The sequence below is a fragment of the Phyllobates terribilis genome, unplaced genomic scaffold, assembly GCF_046119375.1.
Source record: "Phyllobates terribilis strain yellow unplaced genomic scaffold, ASM4611937v1 Scaffold_515__1_contigs__length_1257859, whole genome shotgun sequence".
Taxonomy (NCBI): domain Eukaryota; kingdom Metazoa; phylum Chordata; class Amphibia; order Anura; family Dendrobatidae; genus Phyllobates; species Phyllobates terribilis.
In genome coordinates, this window is record NW_027363275.1 from 984,881 (window position 1) to 1,005,263 (window position 20,383).

The following is a 20,383-nucleotide window of genomic DNA, read 5'->3' on the forward strand; positions in this document are numbered from 1 at the left end:
CATGGGGTATTATATGAGGGGGAGAAGTGACATCCTGCATGGGTCATTATATGGGGGGGGGGAAGTGACATCCAGCATAGGGCTTTATATGGGGTGAGAGGTGACATTCTGCATGGGGCATTATATGGGGGGTGACATCCTGCATGGGGCATTATATGGGGGGAGTGACATTCTGCATGGGGTATTATATGGGGGGAGAAGTGACATCCTGCATGGGGCATTATATGGGGTGAGAGGTGACATCCTGCATGGGGCAATATATGGGGTGAGAGGTGACATCCTACATGGGGCAGTATGTGTTGGGGGGACATCCTGCATGGGGCATTATATGGGGGGGGTGATATTCTTCATGGGCATTATATGGGGGGTGACATCCTGTATGGGCCATTATGTGGGGTGGGACATCCTGCATGGAGCATTATGTGGGGGGGACATCCTGCATGGGGAATTATATGAGGGGTGACATCCTGCATGGGGCATTATGTGGGGGGGATATACTGCATGGGGCATTATGTGTGGGGGACATCCTGCATGGGGCATTATGTGGGGTGGGACATCCTGCATGGGGCATTATGTGGAGGGGACATCCTGCATGGGGAATTATATGGGGGGTGACATCCTGCATGGGCCATTATGTGGGGGGGCACAGCCTACATGGGGCATTATGTGGTGGGCACAGCCTGCATGGGACATTATGTGGGAGGGACATTCTGCATGGGGAATTATATGGGGGGTGACATCCTGCATGGGCCATTATGTGGGAGGGGGACATCCTGCATGGGGCATTATGTGGGGGGGGGCACAGCCTGCATGGGGCATTATGTGGGGGGTCAAAGCCTGCATGGGGCATTATGTGGGGGTCACAGCCTGCATGGAGCATTATGTGGGGGGTCAAAGCCTGCATGGGGCATTATGTGGGGGGGCAGCCTGCATGGGGCATTATGTGTGGGGTCACAGCCTGCATGGGGCATTATATGGGGGCACAGCCTGCGTGGAGCATTTTATGGGGTCCATTATTCTATATGGAGCAATATATGGAGCTCATAATACGGTATAGAGGACTATGTGGTGCCATTATACTGTGTGGAGGACATTACTGTCCGGTCTGCACTGTGAGCTGTGAGGATTTGCCGCTTTCTGAGTTATTGTGGAATTTACAATAGATATCGCTCATGTAATGTAAGAAGTGAAATCTTCGGCCTTGTACTATATATATATATATATATATATATATATATATATATATATATTTATCTGCGGTATCTGTGCATCATGAATCGTGGTATGTGTTAAAGGGGCCACTGAGACTCTTTCGCCCAGGGCCCACGAAATCCTGGAGCCGCCCTGCAACGGTCATCATACATTACTATAACATTCTGGATAATGTGGGAGATCACACAGAGGAGGACTTACAGGTAATCTGTCACCAGGTGTTTGCTATGTATTCTGAAAGCACCATGATGTAGGGGCAGAGACCCTGATTCCAGTGATGTGTTACTTACTAGGCTGTGTGTGGCTGTTTCAATAAAATCAGTAGATTATCACTAGAAGACTATCTGTCTAGCCAGGTAGTCCTATTGCTCTGTACCCCTGCCTCCACCACTGATTAGCAGCTTTCTGCCTATGCACAGTGTACACAGAAAGCTGCCAATCAATGGTGTGGGCGGGGTTATACAAGACTCAGCATTCAGAGCTCTGCAGCAGAAATAAATAGTGATTTTATCACAACTACTCCACCGAGTAAAGTAATCAACACATGGAATCAGGGTCTCTGTCCCTGCATCATGCTTCTCTCAGACCAAATAGCATAAACCTGGTGACAGATTCCCTGTAATTCAAATGTAATTAACACCATAGGGTCATCTACACTTAGAATAGAGACGTCCCATGGTTGTATGGGGGATAATACTGGACGAGTCATTCACACCCCATGATCTGATGATACACACGCATCCCCCTCTATGATACTTACGGATTCTTGGATCTCCGGGATCTCACTAATTCCATTGTTAGGATTCGACAGCTCAGTTGTTTCTAAAATAATGATGAAGAAATGAAATGTATTAGAGGATATTATTCCTACATAGATAATACAGCAATATAACGGAGAAATGACAAGATGTCTGTAAATGGGATTAATACTCGTTATATGGGGATTCTAAATATGAGAATATACGGGGAATCCATAGATAAATGTAATGTAAATGATGGAGGAACCCCTTCATAAATAACAAAAGACTGACCATCACTTCCGAAAAGAAAATGGGTGTGAACAGGTGCATACTAAGAGTAGCCATCCAAATATATAACTAACAAAGTTGCACTCTGTAACGCTATAGCATGTAAACATGAAATAAATTAAATTTGAATTGCATTACTGCTGTAGAAAATAGGATAAAAGGAAGATACTTAGCACATAATTTGGCCAATTCATGCATGGCCAGCAGCCACGGCAAGGCGACCTTCTTTTTCTGGGTGCATGCCAAGTAGCCACGGCAAGGTGACCCTTTTTTTTGCTGGGTGCATGCCCAGCAGTCACGGCAAGACGACCTTCTTTTGCTGGGTGCATGCCTAGCAGTCACGGCAAGGCGACCTTTTTTGCTGGGAACCTATCTCCACACATCAGCCCGGGGTGGTTTTAATTACAACAGGATCCTACCTACCCATATAAATGTAGGCTTCAGCCTAGGAGAGGATTCACATTAGGAGAGGATTCCAACAAAAAGATCGCCTTGTCATTGGCTGCTGGGCATTCATGAATTGGCCAAATTATGTGCTCAGTATCTTAGTTTTTTCCCATTTTCTAGAGCAGTAATGCAATTTAAATTTAATTTATTTCATGTTACTTGCTATAACACTGCAGAATGGACCCTCCATCACATGAATGAGGAAGCCCCCACCCACGCTGCACATACGAGTGATGGTAAGAGAGCTGAAACATAGGAGAGATTTGCAAATTAGCCTGGAAGTGCACTGGGGGCGTGTCACTGCACTTGGATTTCTTCTTTCACGCCCCCAGCGCACTTCCATTCTGATTTGTATATGGTGTCTACTTTACATTTCTCCTGACTGGCACATTGGATTTCTACAAACAATTATTATTAGGGGACAATGGCCTATACCGTCACACCACTATTTCTATATGTAACAATGTGCTGCCAGGTTCCCATTACACAGAGTAGAGAGTAAATCTAACATTATCCTCCGTCCTCTGTAATATCTGGACATTCCTTGTAGAAGGTCGGGTGATCGCTCACCTGTAATCAGATCGCTGTTCAGCTCCGGCTGACTCCTATTAGGGTCAGGGATTTTCGGGGTCACATTTTGCCCATATTTGGCGTCGCCTCCTGTTGTTTCCTGATAGATATAATATATATAATTAATATGTGGAAGATTTCACTAAATCACCAAATACATAAATCATGAAGGACTAAACCAACATTTACAGATGCACCAATTGTAACGATACAAATCCCGCGCCATCTTCAGACCTTTTCTCAGAAAGTCTCCTCAGATACGGTGGATTAAGATACGTCTATTAATATTGATCCTTACCGGGCGTTCCAATGAGCGTTCTAGTATAGACAGGACTTTTTCGGCCAGTTCTTTAAAGACAGCCAAATCTTCAGTCTGAGATCTTTCTTCAGCCTATAAAGAAGGAAAAATGGAAAAGAGAATTTTCAGATGAAAGCGGTCAGAATGGAGGCGGAAATTGTATGTGACATCGGTTCTCTGTCTGCAGATACAATGACTACATACTGTATTTGGGGACTCGTTGTGTTTTACCGTATTTTATGGACTATAAGATCCTTTTTTTTCCAAAATTTTTGACCTCCCTTCTAACACTCTCGCACCCCTCCAATCTATCCTAAACTCTGCTGTCTGACTAATCCACCTGTCCCCCCGCTATTCCCTGGCTTTTCCCCTCGCTCCGCCAATCCCTTCACTGGCTCCACATTACCCAGAGACTCCAGTTCAAGACCCTAACCTTGGCATGCAAAGCCACCCACAACCTGTCTCCTCCATATATCTGTGACCCAGTCTCCCGGTACTTACCTGTACGCAACCTCCGATCCTCACAAGATCTTCTTCTCTACTCCCCTCTTATCTCCTCTTCCCACAATCGCATACAAGATTTCTCCCGTGCATCCCCCCTACTCTGGAGCTCTCCACCCCAGCATATCAGACAGATTATTAATAATAATAATTGTCTGAATGTAGCTTACCAGGGGGGTGGCTGTGGTGGAGTGAGGTCACAGGAGGTGGGGTCACTGCTGCAGGAAGCCGGCAGTAGAAATGGGGCGCTCCTGCGGGCCAGCGGGGTGTCCAGGACGTGCGAGGCTGCGGGCCCTGGGCTTCAAGGAAATGTTAGCGGTGATTTAGGAGGGGAGTCCCCGCTCTGCCCATTGATTTTCTGGCGGTGGGCTTCAGGCAAATGGCCGCTGGAGGCAGTGCATGTGCAGATTTAGATCTCGGCTCAATGACGAGCTGAGATCTCAATTTGTGTATTGGCCATCTCCAGCAGCCTACTTCTTGAAGCCCACTGCAGAGAAATCAATAAGCAGAGCAGGGCCTCCCCTCCTGAATTACCGCTAACATTTCCTTGAAGCCCAGGGCCCGCAGCCTCGCACCTTCTGGACACCCCGCTCCTCCCAGCTTGGGGCCCACAGCAGCGCCCCACTCCTACTGCCGACTTCCTGCAGCAGCGACTCTGCCTCCTGTGACCTCGCTCCACTGCCACCACCCCCCTCAGTAAGAAACCGAAAATTCGGACTATAAGACAGGACTATAAGACAGACCCCCATTTTATTATAATAAATGTTTTTCCTATTTACCTCCCAAAAATTTTTGGTACGTCTTATGGTCTGCAAAATACGATATATTAGAAGAAAAAGCTTCTATCCCTCCATTATTATCTATTAATATTGAGATGTTCTGTGCAGAGTGTCCGCCACTTACCTGGTGTAGTAATGTCCTGATGTTCTGAAGTAAATCCGTCAGATAGTCTGACGTTAGACGACGTTGTCGGTGTTTGGTCACGCAATCCTTTACTAGCTCCATCACCAGCCGGTGAGTGAAGCTGAGGACGCCATCGGGTGGTAGAAGCACACTGTTAGGACGATTGATCATAAGGATCAACAATAGTGCTTTTACCTGAGAAATGTCCAAAACAATTCCAGCCATAGTGAAAAACTGCAAGTGCTATCAGTCACTATAGAGCCAAGAAAGGCACGGGTGAGCCTATGTGCATTGTATATATAGCAACTGTGAGCAGTGATGTCACCATCACCTGTGATGTCATCACGGAATCTTGTGATAGAATCTTCACGGAGCAGCTCTGCGCAAATAGAATGCGGCCTGGTAATATATAAAGTGAAAACACCATACAATTAACTACCCATGTTATCATGGCCGTTCTATTTTATATCCAATTAGAACACAACCAGGATAAAGGTGTGTTCACAAGTTGGATTTTGGCAGCATTTTTTTTCTACCTCAAAAATCAAAGGAGGCAGGAAAAACGCTGCTTAAAATTCAGGTGTTTTTACTTGTGTTTATTTTTCCATTCATTTGAATGGGTGAAAAATGCTGCAAAACCTCTGAAAGACTTGACAAGCTGCAGATTTAAAAAAAATGCAAAAAAACAGCATGTGAATGAGATTTCAGAAATGTCATTCACTAAGATGGTGCTGTAAAACACAGCATTTTTGCTGCAGAAGAAAAAACAGTGAATACACCCTAAAGATATCCTCAGTCATATTATGGGAAATATTGTATATTTCGCATTTATTATCTCACGTGTTTTTCTTCACCATAGAACTTTTAAGGCTGTGTGCCCACTATGCGTTTCTTAGGCGTTTCTGCAGCGTAACTTCCGCCGCGGAAACACTTAAAAAACGCTTGGTGATAGGTCTGCAATGGTTCCCAATGATAATCCGCATGTGCTGTGCACATGCTGCAGAGATTTCCGCTGCGGATTATCATTGCGGAAAAATCCGCAGCACGTCCTTTAATTTTGCAGAGTCGCTGCGATTTAGCCGCCATTGACTTGCATTGGAACGCATAACATCCGAATGACTAAAAATACACATGTGGATACTATACGACTCAATGCATGGATGGTACCCGGGTCAGGAGATGAAGAGACTCTCCTCCAGACCCGGGTACCATAGTACCTGTAGTTAAAATAGAATTAAAATAAAAAATAAACATATACTTACCTTCTGATGGCCCCTGTCTGCTCCCGGCGGTGCTGCTGGCTCTTCGGCTGCTCGCGGTGGTAAAATGACCTTCCATGATGCCATTTAGTCATGTGACAGGTCACGCGACCGCTGACATCGGCGGTCGCGTGACCTGTCACATGACTAAATGACGTCATGGAAGGTCCTTTTACAGCACCGTGATCCGCCGAAGACACCGGACGCACCGGAGAAGAAGATCGAGGACCATCGGAAGATGAGTATAATGTTTTTTTTTTATTTTTCACCATTATTATTCTTTTTTTTTATTATTGATGCTGCATTTGCAGCATTGTAACTTGGTCACACTATATAAATCCATGCCGGTTGCATGGAATTATATAGTGTGACCAAGTTGTCAAGCACTTTCCAAGTGATGCTAAAATCACTTGGCAAAGCGCTTGACAATCCAGGGAGATGCAGAAACGCTTAGGAAAAATTCGCAGCATTTCTGCATCGTGGTCATATATCCTAACTCATTGGCGAACTGTTATACAAGGCTATATTCACACTAGACGTTTTTTTAGCGGGCTTTTTTATGCAAATTTTCAGCTGCGTTTTACAGTACCAACAAAGTCTATGAGATTTCCGAAATCTCATGCACAAAGCTTGCTTATTTGTCCTCAGTATTTTGTGCTTTCCATGGCTTTTTGCAATAGAGTATGTCACTTGTTTCAGCGTTTTTCACCCATTAAAAAAAAGGGTGGTGGAAAAAAATGCTGAAAAAAAGCCTAGTGTGAACATTTTGCTGCGTTTTTAGTGAAAAAAGCAAGTATGTGACACACATTTACTTTTGTGATTTTCCCAAGTTTAAACCATCTTGTCTTGGTCACCTGATATAGCAGCTTGGATTATTACAGTTTAATTAAATTAGTGATGCCTACAAAGTAAACATTGGTTGAGCTAGGTGTGAGATTGAACAACACGTGTGGCCCAGGGAGGTGTGAAAATGAACAATGCCTGAGCAACTCAATGGCAAACCATAATGTGAAAGTAAATAGTGTCCTACAAATTCAATGCACTGCCAGGGTCTTAGATAAACTATTCCAGACCAATTCACCCCCCCCTATTACATTTGTAATGTGTACTTTTTCATGAACATATGTCTTGCAATGGTGACCTGTTTTCATGTGTCTATGGTGGAAGCAAAGCTGAACTTTGGGATCCTGAAAAACGCACCAAAAATGCACCAAGAACCACTGCAAAAAAACACACCAAAACCTGCGTTTTTGACGCTACTTCTTTCCTGCCAAGAGATTATGTTTTGCTGCAGAAAAAAAACACCTAGTGTGAATATAGCCTAAGACTTACTCTGCCAGCATTAATAGTCAATATTCTGTATACAAATAGGACTCCAATCCATGTATTCAGTTTATCATAAACAAGCCTGAGTTAATCTGCCAAATACACATAGTATGCTTTCTCATAGGTGAAATATAAATCCTGTTAAAGGTCCAAGTTGCAGCAGTTAAGTAGAACAAAACAGACCTCTTCATTCTTTGTAGGTGGAAAAACTTTCAAAATTTTCAGTGTATCAAGTACTTATACTCCTGACTGTATATAGTATAATTGCCGCACTGCTACATACAGGTGCTTCTCAGAAAATTAGAATATCATCAAAAAGTGAATTTATTTCAGTTCTTCAATCCTAAAAAATGAAACTCATATATTATACAGAGTCATTACAAACAGAGTGATATGTTTTAAGTGTTTATTTCTGCTAATGTTGATGATTATGGCTTACAGCCAATGAAAACACAAAAGTCATTATCTCAGTAAATTAGAATTAACAAGAAACACCTGCAAAGGCTTCCTAAGCATTTAAAAAGGTCCCTTAGTCAGTTTCAGTAGGCTCCACAATCATGGGCAAGACTGCTGACTTGACAGATGTCCAGAAGGCAGTCATTGACACACTCCTCAAGGAGGGTAAGCCACAAAAGGTCATTGCTAAAGAAGCAGCTGTTCACAGAGTGCTGTATCTGAGCATATTAATGGACTTGGAAGGAAAAAGTGTGGTAGAAAAAGGTGCACAAGCAACTGGGATAACCGCAGCCTTGAAAGGATTGCTAAGAAAAGGCCATTCAAAAATTTGGGGGAGATTCACAAGGAGTGGACTGCTGCTGGAGTCACTGCTTCAAGAGCCACCACACACAGACGTATCCAGGACATGGGCTACAAGTGTCGCATTGCTTGTGTCAAGCCCCTCATGACCAATAGACAACGCCAGAAGCGTCTTACCTGGGCCAAAGAGAAAAAGACCTGGACTGATGCTCAGTGGCCCAAGGTGTTGTTTTCAGATGAAAAGTAAATTTTGCATTTCATTTGGAAATCAAGGTCCCAGAGTCTGGAGGAAGAGTGGAGAGGCCACAATCCAAGCTGCTGGAGGTCTAGTGTGAAGTCTCCACAATCAGTGATGGTTTGGGGAGCTATGTCATCTGCTGGTGGAGGTCCACTGTGTTTTATCAAGACCAAAGTCAGCGCAGCCGTCTACCAGGACATTTTACAGCACTTCATGCTTCCCTCTGCCCACAAGCTTTATGGAGATGGAAATGTCATTCTCCAGCAGGACTTGGCCCCTGTCCACACTGCCAAAAGTACCAATACCTGGTTTACACACAACAGTATCACTGTGCTTGATTGGCAGCAAACTCGCCTGACCTTTACCCCATAGAGAATCTATTATAGAGAATCTATGGGGTATTGTCAAGAGGAAGATGAGACCCCAGACCCCACAATACAGATGAGCTGAAGGCTGCTATCAAAGCCACCTGGGCTTCCATAACACCTCAGCAGTGCCACAGGCTGATCCCTCCATGCCACATTGCCGCATTGATGCAGTAATTGATGCACAAGGAGCCCGAACAACTATTGAGGGCATTTACTAAACATACATTTCAGTAGGCCACCTTTTCGGATTTTAAAAACATTTTTCAAGCTGTTGTTATGAAGTATTCTAATTTACTGAGATAATGACGTTTGTGTTTTCATTGGCTGTAAGCTATAATCATCAACATTAACAGAAATAAACACTTAAAATAGATCCCTCTGTGTGTAATGACTCTATATAATAGATCCCTCTGTGTGTAATGACTCTATATAATAGATCCCTCTGTGTGTAATGACTCTATATAATAGATCCCTCTGTGTGTAATGACTCTATATAATAGATCCCTCTGTGTGTAATGACTCTATATAATAGATCCCTCTGTGTGTAATGACTGTATATAATAGATCCCTCTGTGTGTAATGACTCTATATAATAGATCACTCTGTGTGTAATGACTCTGTATAATAGATCCCTCTTTGTGTAATGACTCTATATAATAGATCCCTCTGTGTGTAATTACTCTATATAATAGATCCCTCTGTGTAATGACTCTATATAATAGATCCCTCTGTGTGTAATGACTCTATATAATAGATCCCTCTGTGTAATGACTCTATATAATAGATCACTCTGTGTGTAATGACTCTATATAATATAGGAGTTTCACTTTTTGCATTGAAGAAATGAAATAAACTAACTTTTGATGATATTCTAATTTTGTGAGAAGCACCTGTATATAGTATGAAGCCCCACTGCCCCATATCTGTATGTATAATTTGATGCACATGACTCGCCCCCTGGGCCGTGGGGTACACGGAACCGGGCCTTCTAGTGTACGGTGCTGATGGGGGTAGTAGTGGTAACCCGATCCCGTGGCTCAGGGTGGTCAGACCAAATGGTGGCAGTCTATTTATCAGTGTTTTGAATGTCCGACTACGCCACCCGTGGATTGCGGTCAGGGATAACCGCCGCTGCGAGGCAGACTGCTGAGGCTGGTGTTGGTGTGCAGCACAGGTGTAGGATAACTCCCCACGGGAAGAGTGTAGCCTCAGGGCAGTGTAGGTGGATGTTGGGGGTGATAGTGCAGGCCGCAATAGTAAGAGTTCAGAGTCCGCTTCAAACAGTTCAGGGTCTTTATTGTAGATATTATTAATGACCCAACAGTACCGGTTAGGAATGGGCCTGGGTGTCTGAGAGCATTCGGGCGAGCCCCACTGGTCAGGGTGAGTGTGTAGGCCTACCGTTCTCTCTATGCTCTTTCTGACTATCCCCCTTTTCGTGGTGTAATAGCCCACGTCCCTGAACTGGCCGTGTACTTCTCGCCTGTATGGCATGCGACTAGGGCCTTGGGTACCTGTTGCTTGCTCCTCGCTGTACTGGTCCCTCTGTGTGGCGGAGCCTCCAGGATTCTTAGGCCAAGGGACCTGAAATCCCTCGCAGGTTGGTTCTCTGCTGCTGGGCTTGTAACCCTGACAGCCCCGGACCCCAATGCCCGGTAGATTGGTTCTCTTCCAGGACCGGCTCTCGTCGCCTCTGTCCCTGGCTTGCAGTTTCTCCTCTGCCTCACGGACTCCTCAGCTACAGCTGAACTGTCCCTCCTTCTCTGGGACTAGTCTCACTCCTGAGCTAGGTCTTCCAGTTCTCTCTAACCCTGCCCCCAGTTCCAGCTTTTATAGGGGCAGCCAGCTCCCCCTGCTGGCCTGGGACAGGAGGTGCTGTATGCTAATTGTCCCTAACCAGTGGACCTCCCTCCTGCTCTCAGACACAGATTATTGTTTGTGGCATCCAGGCCTGGGGTGACACATTCTCCCCTAGTAAAATTTAGTACTTCGGACTAAACAGGAACCACAAATACAGGGTATAAATGACAACATAACATATACACAAGTATATTTTGTCCTTGAGGTCACAGCGCTTCCGTGACCGGGTGTCCATGTCACCCAACAAGGTGAAGTTTTCCACGGTGTGGGGACCTGTTTCCATAAACCCCAAGTTCCTGGCCTTGGGCGTGGCGACAAGGCTGAGCTCTCTACTTTGGGCCACAAGGAGGCCACACCGGACAGATTTTTCTTCCGTGGCCATCTTCGAAAGAGGGCACCAAGTGCAACTATCTACAAGACAGTTCCCGTTATTCAGCGTCCATAACCTGTTAGTCCATGAACTAGAAAGACTGGAAAAACATAATTAGCAACCAGGCAACAAACATAAAACATTTACAATATACAGCATTTAGATCTTCCAGCGAGCTGGTATTTGCCCCCTAGTGCTCCGGGTTGACCTGCGTAACCCACTGTCTGGTGGTGGTCTAACCTGACTTTCCCCACTAGCATTCAGGGTACAGCTTCTAGCTGGGTTTACAGGCAGTGCAGGCAGCTATCTGCGGGTCCTTTGGCTTACCACAGGTATGGCAGGCTCACTGTCAGCAGAGGGTTGACTCTCTTGGGCTGCTGGCATGGGTTCTTCTGCCTCTAGGGCTGCTTGGTCATCTAATTCCTCCTGCTCTCCTGTAGGTTCCTGCTGGGTTGGTTGAAGGAAGTGTAGGACGGGTACCACTATTGCATCATTTATCCGAGTCCAGGACCGGGGGAACTCTCCAAGAACTGTGCTGATCATTTCTTTCTTGTCTTCTGCGGGTTCAAGGTCATCTTGATCTTCTCCTGCACTCTGTAGTTGCTTGGGGCACCTTTTTAGGTGGTCTCTGGAGACGGTGCTAGTGGTTTCTCCTCCATCCTTGGTAATTACACATACCTTCGGGTTGTTGTGGTTGGACTGCAGTACTGTGTACGGGTCGCTCTCCCACTGGTCATCTAGCTTGTGAAGCCTTCTCTTCCGCTTCAGGACCTGCTCACCAGGTTCCAGGGGACCAGCAGGGGCGTGTTGGTTGAAGAGCCTCTCTTGTTTTTCTCTCGCTTGAGCCAGACTCCTCTCCACACTCTCCTGTACCTTCTTGTACTGTAGCCGCCGTTCCGTATCCCAGTCCGCGTCTGGGGAGGTGTCCTCGGGGGTCAGGACTCCCATCTCCAGGTCTATCGGCAGCTTACCTGGTCTTGCCCTCATCAGGTAAGCCGGGGTGCAATTTGTAGCATTCACCAGGATATGGTTGTATAAGTCTATCAGGTCTGGCAGCTTCTCCGGCCACAGGCTGCGTTCTTCCAGGGGCAACGTTTTGAGGAGATCAATGACGATATTATTCATTTTCTCACATAGCCCGTTGGTTTGTGGGTGGTAAGACGTTGTCCGAATCTTCTTACAGCCGTAGAGGTTGCAGAACTCCTGGAAGATTTCAGCCTCAAACCCTGGACCTTGATCTGTCAAGACCTGTTCCGGATACCCGTGTGGATGGCAGAAGTGTTGTTGGAAGGCTCTGGCCGCTGTTTGGGCTGTCAAGTCTTTAACAGGAACCACCACCAGGAACCGGGAATAGTGGTCCACTATTGTCAGGGCATAGACGTAGCCCAACCGGCTTGGAGCCAGTTTCACATGGTCCAGAGCTACCAGCTCAAGAGGCTGCCTGGTGATGATGGGCATCAAGGGCATCTTCTGGCTGGTACCGTCCTTCCTTCTGAGGTTACATGGGCCGCAGTCCCTGCACCACTTCTCTATGGCCCCTCTCATTCCGACCCAGTAGAACCGCTCTCTCAGTAGGAACTCCAGTTTCTTCCACCCGAAGTGTCCCGCTCTGTCATGGTAGGCCTCCAGGACCATTGCTGCATCTCGTCTCGGGACCACTACCTGCCAGGTCAGCTCGTGCGTCCGGTGGTTGACAAGCCTTCTGCACAGCTTACCTTCGTAGAGGAATAGCCTGCTTTTCTCCTTCCATAACTGCTTGGCTTCCTCTGGAGCGTCCGAGCCAGGGCTAGCGTCTGCCTGGGTCAACAGGTCTTTCACCAGGCGAATTGCAGGGTCACTATCTTGCGTTTCAGCCCAGCCGTGGTGAGGTAAGGGATTGAACATGACAGTGGTCAAGTCTTTGTCTCTTACACGGTGGGAGTACTGAGTGGCCCCGTACCGGTGGAATGCAGGGAGCTCTATTTCCTCCAACTCGTCTGGATCTTCTCCCTCATCAGGCAAGTGGGGAATTCTCGATAGGGCATCTGCATTGGCATTGTCTCGGCCTGCCCGGTACTTGATGGTGAAGTCATAGTTTGCTAGCCGGGCCATCCACCGCTGCTCTAGGGTACCAAGTCTCGCATTGTCCAGATGTGTCTACGGATTGTTGTCCGTGTACACAGTGAACTTCACAGAGGCCAGGTAATGCTTGAAACGTTCTGTTACGTCCCACACCACTGCCAAGGACTCCAGCTTAAAGGAGCTGTAATTCTCCGGGTTTCTCTCGGTGGGCCTCAGCTTCCGGCTGGCGTACGCGATCACCCTTTCTCTGCCCTGTTGGTTCTGTGACAGTACGGCTCCCAGCCCCACATTACTGGCGTCTGTGTGGAGGATAAAAGGCTGGCCATAATCAGGGTAGGCCAGGATCTCATCCCCCGTGAGGGCCATCTTCAGCTGGCGGAAGGACTCCTCTTCCGGCTTGTCTCACTTGAAGGGTGGCTTTTGGCTTCTGGTCTTAGATTGTCCTATAAGGAGGTCCTGCATAGGGGCTGCCATCTTGGTGAACCTGGGGATGAACCTTTGGTAGTAGCCTACCAACCCGAGGAACTGCCTCACTTCTTTTATGTTAGAGGGGCTTGGCCAGTTCTTTATTGCCGTGATTTTGTCAGGGTCGGGGGCTACTCCTTCTGCACTCACCACATGTCCCAGGTACTGTACCTTCGGCTTTAACAGATGGCACTTGGAGGGTTTCACTTTCATGCCAAAGCCTGCCAGGGCATCGAACACCTCGGCCAGGTGCTTTAGATGGTCCTCGTAAGTCTTCGAATAGACAATCACGTCGTCCAGGTAAAGTAGGACCGTCTCAAAGTTTCGGTGCCCTAGACAGCATTCCATCAGCCTCTGGAAGGTCCCGGGTGCGTTGCAGAGCCCGAACGGCATATAGTTGAATTCACTTAATCCCATCGGGGTGGTGAAGGCGGTCTTCTCCTTATCAGCCTCTGCCACAGGAACCTGCCAGTACCCACTAGTAAGGTCCAAAGTAGAGAAGAAATTAGCTGATTTTAGTGCGACCAAAGACTCCTCTATTCTAGGCAACGGGTATGCGTCTTTATGGGTGATACGATTGACTTCTCTATAGTCCACGCACATTCTCATAGTACAGTCTTTCTTTTTAACCAGAACCAAGGGGGCTGCCCAGGGGCTACAACTGTCTCTAATGACCCCGGCTTCCTTCATTTCTCTCAGCATGCCCTTTGCGTTCTGATAGTGTGCGGGGTGGTACAGATCTGTATCTTTCTTTTATTGGTGGGTGGCTCCCCATGGGGATGTGGTGTTCTACCCCTTTCACTCTGCCGAAGTCTAGCGGGTGCTTACTAAAGATTCTCTCGTACTCTTGAACCACCCGGTAGACTCCTTGTTTTTGGTGCAAGGGAGTGGAGTCAGCACCCACGTGGAGTTTCTGGCACCAGTCCTCCTTGGGTTTCTGGGAACCATTACCCTCTGCTTGGGGAGATGGAGGCAAGGGTTCCATGGCCCTGACAGCATTGTGTTCAACATTATACAATTTGGCTAGTGTAGCGTACCAAGGCAAGTGTACTTCCCTTTCCCCAATGTTTAAGATCCAGACGGGCACCCTTCCATGGCGGACATCGACCACCCCCTGGGCTGTCAAAATGGTGGGCCTGCTGTCTGAGTACACGGGTTCTACCATGGCTTGGTAGTCTCTCCCTCTTAACCCGATTGCATTCCGACACCAGATCATTTCACTTTTGGGGGGCATGGCAATGGGGAACGGGTCGCTCATCCATTCCTCACGCTACCGATCTCACCACCAGACAGTTCTACCTGTTGCCATCTCATCAGGGCTCTTATCTCCTTCTGGAGGACCCTCTGCTGGCTGGAGCTCACATTCATCGCCACCTGCTGCAAAATTACAATTGCTTTTGAAAGACAATTTTCAATCACATTAGTACCCAAGGTTATTTTAGGGTGACTTTCTCGACGGTCAATGTCCACAATGATCACTCCCTGTGCCGGCAGTTCAACTTTACCAATCTTAATGGTCATCTCTCTGAACCCCACCTGCGGCACGGGTTGACCATTGCTTGCGATGATGCTCAAGTCATCATCTGGATAACGAGTTATATCAGTGTCACTCCAGTACTGCTTGAAAAGTACATATTGGATGGTAGTCACTTGAGACCCGGTGTCCAGCAGTGCACTCATGGGGATACCGTCCAGCACTACGGGTAAAACCGGGCGTTCCCCTACCTACTTACCACGCCAATTAGATGGGCCTGATGACCTTATACCTGGGGGTTGGCCCTTTGCCCCAGGTCGGACCCATTTAAAGTACAGTACCTGGCTACGTGTCCCGGCTGGCTGCAACGGCGGCAAATCGGCTGTCCATCCTCAGTGTAATGATCGGCGGGCCTCCCTCTGAACGACGGGATCCTCCTCCGTCGACGCCACGGGACATCCTCCGGACTGGAAGCCAGCTTGATTGGTCCTGACGGGTCCATCTGTAACGACTGTACGGTCCTGGACAATGCAGCAACACTCTTTGTTAGTTCTTGGACCTGATGGTGCAGGTTTGCAGGCGGGGATGGATTTAGGGCCTGCGCATCAGCCCCCACAAGGTCTGCGGGATAGGGTGCCGCCCCCTGGTGGTAAGGGATGGCAGGGCGCCGGGAAGCTACAGCGCCACCCGGTGCAGGTTCTCGGAGCACCCGGATGGCCCTATCGTTGAACTGTGCAAAAGTCAAATCGGGGTTCTGTAGGGCCATGAGGCGCAGCTGGGTTCTGTGGGCGCTGGACAGCAGACCTTCTATGAACTGGTCAGTCAATAGTTTATCTGTATCCTGCACGCTGCCAGGGTCAGCTTGCTTAATTGCCCCCAAGGCTTCCTGTAAATTTAGGGCATAATCTCGGATGCTATCTTGAGCTCGCTGCTTACATCCATAGAACCGCATTTTGATTTCTGCTGAGGTACGGGTATCAAAGGTGTCCCGTAGACGGGTCAGAACCCCCCTTACAGTCCTTTTCTCCTCAGCTGTCCAAGACTTTACCTCCCGCTGGGCCGCACCAGTTAACTGCCCTATCAGTATGCTTACCTTCTGTTCTTCTGTCAGGGGATAAACTTTGAACAGGCTATACAGCCTTTCTTTAAAGTCACCCAAGGTATGCGACTCGCCAGCATACTGGGCATCCAGGCCGCTCCGGGGATATAGGCAGGGGTGGATTAAGAGTAGCAAGGGCCCCGGGCAGTTTAGAAGGCGCGGGCCCCCTCCACACACCTGATTTATCACGTGACATGTCACATGATCCCCTGTGATAGATCATGTGATAGTTCATGGGAAATTAATTTGGCATAATATTAATTGTGCTGCCTCATCTGAGAGCAGCACAATATTGGGGCAGATACCCTGATTCCAGCGATGTGTCACTTTTTCAGCTGCTTGTTGCCATTTTGAGAAAATCACAGTTTTATCTGCTGCAGATCTAGCAGCTCTCTGAATGCTGCGCTCTGTATAGCCCCACCCACACCACTGATTGGCAGCTTTCTGCCCATGCTCAGTGTACACAGAAATCTACTGATCAGTGATGGGGGTGGGGTCCTACAGAACTTACTAGTCATCTAGTGATAATTACCTTCTGACAAATCAATGATTTTATCAAAACAACACTAAACAGCCCAGTAAGTGACACATTACTGGAATCAGTGCCTCTAACCCTACATTATGCTGCTCTCAGATTAGGTGGCAAAAACCTGATGACAGATTCCCTTTAAAAGAGCTGTAAAGACAAAAAAGTTTGTATTAAAAAAATACAAGCCATTTGTTAAATTAACTTTTTTTCATTGTTAATTCACATTAGACTGTATCTTCAACACTTTTGTCAGCAGGTCTTATTACAGACTCTGAATAGGGCAGCTCTCTCCCTCTCCCTCAGCAGAAAGTCACAGCATGGTTAAAAAACTGGATCTTTTATGATTTTCTCATAATAAATAAAAAGGACATGCAAGTCCTCCAAACTATTTTTCGTTTCTCTATAGGGGAGGTCCTAAATCTTTCTTGCTCTTTAGTTGATCACATGTCAAAAATGCAAAGCATTTACTATGAACTCGCCTAAAAAAATATACACTTGGAGAGTAATATCATCATCTGCATGTAAATATTCCTTGACTCTAAGGGCTCGCTCACACTGTCGTATAACACGGCCGAATGCTATGTGATGTTTTATCGGATAGGACTCGGCTCTATGTTATACTATGGGACAGTGCGATTATTGGCATGAGAAAATAATCTCATTCGATATTCGGACCATGTGCACCCATACAAGTCTATGGGTGCACGTAAAACATTGGACTGCACTCGGATGTCATCCAAGTGCAGTCCGATGAACACTCACAGAGACTATGGAGAAAGTAAGTTCTCCATCTTCTCCATATCTGTGCTGCGAGAGAATCGGATCACACTCAGTTGAAGCTCTGACAGAGTTTGAGCCGAGTGTCATTAGCTTAATTGGCCCTATTCTCTTGCATGAGAGAATATATGGCTTAGTGAGTGGACCCTAAAACTGAATAGTAGTGACGGACAGGCACCTCACAAGCGGGATCCATGTAGCTCTCAGATGTCATGTAGGTAGGGCTTCATTCCATGGGGTAGAGCTTAATTTCAAGGTATATAAAAAAATGGACTTCAAATAAAAATTAAATAAACACAAAAAGCACTAATTGAATTATTTTTTTCATATTTATGTTTGCAGCCCCTTTAAAAACCCTTTGAGGACCAAGGCACATATATGTCCCATAGTTTTAAACTGGAAAAAAAATTGATTGAATAAAATTTAAGGTCCTCCAAGGTTTAAGTAGGTCATAAATTCATATGAATACTTGTTCATACAATTGCACATGCCAAAAGATGAAGAAGAACAGAATCAAAAATATGACATTAAGTGGAGCACTTACAGGTATTCAAGGTGAAAGAGACCAGCAAAGGCATCGTCTCGAATGACAGTAAATGAGTTAGAATTCAGCAAGCTGAAAATGAAGACAGCAGGTTAGAAGCGAACCAGACTTTATGGTGCTCAGAATTAGTCAAGCAGAATTTATTGACTGCTCTTGCAAAACACTGAGACTCCCGCTGTGTATAGATGGCTCCGTGCGGCCTCCCGCTGTGTATAGATGGCGCCGTGCGACCTCCCACTGTGTATAGATGGCGCCGTGCGGCCTCCCGCTGTGTATAGATGGCACCGTATAGATGGCTACGTGCGGCCTCCTGCTGAGTATACGTGTATAGCTGGCTACGGTCGGCCTCCTGCTGAGTATAGATGCCGCACGGCGCTCCCCCCAGAGACAGCAGGAGGCCGCACAGCGCCATCTATACTCAGCGGGAGACCGCACGTAGCGATCTATACACAGCAGGAGGCCGCACGGCGACATCTATACTCAGCGGGGGGCCGCACGTAGCCATCTATACACAGCGGGGGGCGCACGTAGCCATCTATACACAGCGGGGGGGCGCACGGCGCCGTCTATAAACAGCGAGGGGCCGCACGTAGCCATCTATACACAGCGGGAGGCTGCACGGAGCCCCCCCAGAGACATCAGGAGGCCGCACGGCGCCAACTATACTCAGCAGGAGGCCGCATGCAGTCATACACACACACAAACATATACAGACACGCATAAACACATTTGAAACACAAAAATACATACAAACAGGCATCACACAATGACATCTGCCCACACACACACACGCACACACAAACAGACAGACATCACACACACACACACCTGCCCACACACACACCTGCCCACACACACACACCTGCCCACATACACATCTGTGTGTGTGTATGTATAGTGTGTGTGTGTGTGTGTATAATGTGTGTGTATGTATACTGTGTGTGTATGTATAGTGTGTGTGTGTGTGTGTATATAATTTGTGTGTGTGTATTTTTTTTTTAAGTTAAAAACAAGTAAAATGCTTGTGGCATCAATATCAAGACTCCAGATATAAGGGCCTATTCACACTGAATTTTGCAATGCATTCATCTCCTCTTTCCAGGCTTCTATCTAAATCCCTGAAAAATGGCATTCAGATGTGCCTTGACATAGCCATTGATTTGAACAAAGGCAAACCGAGGCTAAAGTCTGAATCTTTAGGCTCCATTTTCTCTGCTTTCAGATGTCTCATTTCAGACAGCACAATCCTGAATTTCAGGGATTCAGTTGTAAGCCTTGTGTAAAGACCTGAATGCAGCGCTGAATGTAGTGTGAATAGGTCCTTACATCCTACACCACCTCAGGGGATTGTTGTTATGGAGTATTGCCCCTGGGTGGCCGCAGTTATGACCACCACCAGGGCTCGCGGTCACCCACCCTAACTTTGGTATTCTGGGGAGCTGGTATAATGAATATCTGAGAAGAGCCCTAGAGAAGCAAGAACATTGGACAACCAAGAGGTGGTGGGCTCAAGTCAGGTGTAGTGTTCAACAGGGCAAGAATTTCTAACCTGCCCACACACACACACACACACACATATACACACACACACCTGCCCACACAGACACACACACACACCTGCCCACACAGACACACACACACCTGCCCACACACACACACCTGCCCACACACACATCTGCCCACACAGACACACACACACACCTGCCCACACACACACACACCTGCCCACACACAAACACACCTGCCCACACACAAACACACCTGCCCACACACACACACCTGCCCACACATACACACCTGTCCACACACACACACCAACACCTGCCCACACACACACACACCTGCCCACACACACACACACCTGCCCACACACACACACACCTGCCCACACACACACACACACCTGCCCACACAGACACCTGCCCGCAAACACACACACACACACCTATATACACACACCTGCCCACACACACACCTGCCCACACACACACACACACCTGCCCACACACACACACACACCTGCCCACACAGACACCTGCCCACACACACACACACACATATACACACACACACACCTGCCCACACAGACACACACACATATACACACACACACATATACACACACACACACACCTGCCCACACAGACACCTGCCCCCACAGACACCTGCCCACAAACACACACACACCTGCCCACACACACATCTGCTCACACACACACACACTCACCATCCCCCGGAACGTGGATTGGGTGACAATGAGGAAGAGGAGGAGGAGGAAGGACAGGAACTAGTTTCATG